Consider the following 5345-nt stretch of genomic DNA (forward strand, 5'->3'; position numbering starts at 1 on the left):
ACCACCAACTCAAGCACCACAACCACCAACTCAAGCACCACAACCACCAACTCAAGCACCACAACCACCAACTCAAGCACCACAACCACCAACTCAAGCACCACAACCACCAACTCAAGCACCACAACCACCAACTCAAGCACCACAACCACCAACTCAAGCACCACAACCACCAACTCAAGCACCACAACCACCAACTCAAGCACCACAACCACCAACTCAAGCACCACAACCACCAACTCAAGCACCACAACCACCAACTCAAGCACCACAACCACCAACTCAAGCACCACAACCACCAACTCAAGCACCACAACCACCAACTCAAGCACCACAACCACCAACTCAAGCACCACAACCACCAACTCAAGCACCAGAACCACCAACTCAAGCACCACAACCACCAACTCAAGCACCAGAACCACCAACTCAAGCACCACAACCACCAACTCAAGCACCACAACCACCAACTCAAGCACCACAACCACCAACTCAAGCACCACAACCACCAACTCAAGCACCACAACCACCAACTCAAGCACCACAACCACCAACTCAAGCACCACAACCACCAACTCAAGCACCAGACCACCAACTCAAGCACCACAACCACCAACCCAGAACCACCAACTCAAGCACCACAACCACCAACTCAAGCACCACAACCACCAACTCAAGCACCACAACCACCAACTCAAGCACCAGAACCACCAACTCAAGCACCACAACCACCAACTCAAGCACCACAACCACCAACTCAAGCACCACAACCACCAACTCAAGCACCACAACCACCAACTCAAGCACACAGACCACCAACTCAAGCACCACAACCACCAACTCAAGCACCACAACCACCAACTCAAGCACCAGAACCACCAACTCAAGCACCACAACCACCAACTCAAGCACCACAACCACCAACTCAAGCACCAGGACCACCAACTCAAGCACCACAACCACCAACTCAAGCACCACAACCACCAACTCAAGCACCAGAACCACCAACTCAAGCACCACAACCACCAACTCAAGCACCACAACCACCAACTCAAGCACCACGAACCACCAACTCAAGCACCAGAACCACCAACTCAAGCACCAGAACCACCAACTCAAGCACCAGAACCACCAACTCAAGGCACAACCACCAACTCAAGCACCACAACCACCAACTCAAGCACCAAACCACCAACTCAAGCACCACAACCACCAACTCAAGCACCACAACCACCAACTCAAGCACCAGGACCACCAACTCAAGCACCACAACCACCAACTCAAGCACCACAACCACCAACTCAAGCACCAGAACCACCAACTCAAGCACCAGAACCACCAACTCAAGCACCACAACCACCAACTCAAGCACCACAACCACCAACTCAAGCACCACAACCACCAACTCAAGCACCACAACCACCAACTCAAGCACCACAACCACCAACTCAAGCACCAGAACCACCAACTCAAGCACCACAACCACCAACTCAAGCACCACAACCACCAACTCAAGCACCACAACCACCAACTCAAGCACCACAACCACCAACTCAAGCACCACAACCACCAACTCAAGCACCACAACCACAACTCAAGCACCAGAACCACCAACTCAAGCACCAGACCACCAACTCAAGCACCACAACCACCAACTCAAGCACCAGGAACCACCAACTCAAGCACAGACCACCAACTCAAGCACAGACCACCAACTCAAGCACCACAACCACCAACTCAAGCACCAGAACCACCAACTCAAGCACCAGAACCACCAACTCAAGCACCACAACCACCAACTCAAGCACCAGAACCACCAACTCAAGCACCAGAACCACCAACTCAAGCACCACAACCACCAACTCAAGCACCAGAACCACCAACTCAAGCACCAGAACCACCAACTCAAGCACCACAACCACCAACTCAAGCACCACGAACCACCAACTCAAGCACCACAACCACCAACTCAAGCACCACAGACCACCAACTCAAGCACCAGAACCACCAACTCAAGCACCAGAACCACCAACTCAAGCACCAGCAACCACCAACTCAAGCACCAGACCACCAACTCAAGCACCACAACCACCAACTCAAGCACCAGACCACCAACTCAAGCACCTAGGACCACCAACTCAAGCACCAGAACCACCAACTCAAGCACCAGGACCACCAACTCAAGCACCAGAACCACCAACTCAAGCACCAGAACCACCAACTCAAGCACCAGAACCACCAACTCAAGCACTCAGACCACCAACTCAAGCACCAGCAACCACCAACTCAAGCACCAGAACCACCAACTCAAGCACCAGACCACCAACTCAAGCACCAGAACCACCAACTCAAGCACCACAGACCACCAACTCAAGCACCACAACCACCAACTCAAGCACCAGACCACCAACTCAAGCACCAGAACCACCAACTCAAGCACCAGAACCACCAACTCAAGCACCAGAACCACCAACTCAAGCACCAGAACCACCAACTCAAGCACCACAACCACCAACTCAAGCACCAGACCACCAACTCAAGCACCAGACCACCAACTCAAGCACCAGACCACCAACTCAAGCACCAGAACCACCAACTCAAGCACCAGAACCACCAACTCAAGCACCACAGACCACCAACTCAAGCACCACAACCACCAACTCAAGCACCACAGACCACCAACTCAAGCACCAGAACCACCAACTCAAGCACTAGGACCACCAACTCAAGCACCAGGACCACCAACTCAAGCACTAGGACCACCAACTCAAGCACTAGGACCACCAACTCAAGCACTAGGACCACCAGTGAGTGGTGGGAGGATCTGCAGTGGAGGTAGGTAGACACCAGATTGACTGACTTCAGTATCAGTGTGTCCAGAGTGAGCAGGACTGAACCTGGACCTCCACCAACCCTCACACATACCATGAACACCAGCTGACCTGACCCGGGTCACCAGCTGACCTAGGTGCCAGGAGAACCAGCTGATCCATGTCACCAGCTGAACTAGGCGATACAATACCTTCACGTTATATTCATACGATATATCAACAGAGGCTGGAAGGCAAGAAATGCAAGTGATCACAATAACACGTTTGATCGTTGGCCTGGAATAGACTGGTAATAAGGAAGGAACATGACAACGGGGAAATGACGTTTGTGTTTCGAGTATTTGGGAATTTTGGGGTAAAATGAAGATGTGTTTGATGTATGGACTAATTAATTATGTTAAAACTAAATACAAAATGTAAGTGAATGATACCAGTTCATGGAACAGAAATAATCCTTTGATGAACATTATCCTGTTGGCTGACGTCATGTTGAAGTAGGAGGATATTTAGCTAAAGAAAGAACACAGTTGTCGAGCGTAAAAATCACGCCACCTTTGTTTGCAGAACCTTGACTTCATATGATTCGTTCTTTGTGTTTCAATTACATCATTGATCGTAATGGTTGTGAGAAGGAAAACACTATGTACGAGGCAATAAAACACACACTGGGATCACTTTTACTAGAAGCTCTCGCTGTCCAGCCATTGTTATGAATGAAACTGTAGGAAGCGAAAATGTTTCACCTCCTGTAATGTGTATCATGTGCTGCAGCAGCTATGAAGCTCATCTATTAGATGCACAGGCAAAAGTAGTTGACGAAATGGTTGATAAAGACAGCGAACATGGCAACGGTGACGAGAAGATGCAGAAATCATATTCCAGAATGAGGCGACGCTCCTGAAGTAGGTAGGGAGGGATGGGTAACCACAGTATGGATGGGCTACGCTTCATGCTCATAATGAACGAACAAGAACAGTAGTTACTGTAGTTTGCTGTTAACAATTGTGGATGTGTTGGGACTTTACTAGGCAGGAAACTATCATTTCATTCTGTAATTCCTTTTCCCAATATTTTTCTAAACATTTTATCTTTATCATTTTAGCTTAAATTCATTCTGTCCTGCATGACTATTCATTTTTCCGCCCTGTGATATAATATAACCTTTCAACCTAACCATTTCAGGGAAAGTGGCAATATTTCTGATTTTCCACAGCCCTCCAGAACAAGGACAATACACACTGACCCATTTGTTTTTTCAGTAAGCATGGTCGGTACAAGTGATATTAACCTGTGATATCAAACACAGAAAACATGTTCAGTTAAATGTCGTAGCGACCGGTTGATTGTGAGGCTCTGTCATAACCCAACTTTTGTTACTGTTTATTCTGACATTTTCATCATCATTCTCTCAAGACACCTTCAGTAAACCCCTCTGCTTCTTTATCTATGACCCGTTCCTTTTGTTGACATTCAAGAAAGAGATTATAGCTTCACTCCCCAGCCCCTGTCTGGCTCAGCAGTCACCCTGGCCTCTACAGGTGGTCGTTATAACTCGAGTGTTGGATGCTGTGCAGGCCAGGTGCAGGCCAGGTTTCAGAAGCAATAGTCGGGTTATATGGCTGGATAGGGAGCGCACCAGGGAAGTTGCCCTTCCTTGACCTCTGGTCATGCTGTAGAAGTTTCCAAAACTTCCATTAACACAGACATCAGATGATACCCTACCGAGCACTCTAACGTTATAGCATTCACTGGAAAGGCGTTCATCTACCTAATGTAAAAAGTGAAACCTGGAATGAATGTATTTCGTATATATGCCATATAATCATTCTGTAACATATAGATGCACTGAAATACCAAGTTTCTTCTGTAAAATAGAAATTTGAGTTGCAATACATTGATATCCTCCTCCAGGTGATATGAAGCCAGCTGGACCTCACTCCTGGCTCCTCCTCTCATATAGACGAGAGGCTTCACTCACTCCTACACTCACCACTACACAAACTCTCCCATGACAATGTAAAACCATTCCAATTTTGTAGATTCTTCCAACTATCCGCGTGTTATCTTCAGTACGTACATGTATAACATGAAGCAATCTACAGTAGTATATCGGTAGGGCCATGTTGATATTAGAACTCAGCATAGAAATATAACTTTTGTCATTTACTCGCCGGTCCAGGGTTCAAACATGGCCCTGGGAAAAATCGTGAAGTACCGCCCCTTACCACCACATCATGAGGCTCTGTGATTACTGTGTACGTGTGCTTCCTCGAAGAAAAACTTTTCGTTTTCATCTCAAGTGTAACTTTAGCAGTTTCGGTCCCTCAAGCGTCCATGTCAGGCAGGAGTGTAATTCCTCTCTCGCTCTGCCATTCACAACACTCGGAATTTCTAGCTACACTTTCCACTTGAATCTTTCCATTATTGCTCCAGTCCACAGAAATACACCTCATTCTGACGCGATGGGCTCGCCATGTCCGATGGGAATGTTCTATACCACTCAGTTCTCTCTCA

The sequence above is a fragment of the Panulirus ornatus genome, chromosome 54 (assembly GCF_036320965.1).
Source record: "Panulirus ornatus isolate Po-2019 chromosome 54, ASM3632096v1, whole genome shotgun sequence".
Classification (NCBI taxonomy): domain Eukaryota; kingdom Metazoa; phylum Arthropoda; class Malacostraca; order Decapoda; family Palinuridae; genus Panulirus; species Panulirus ornatus.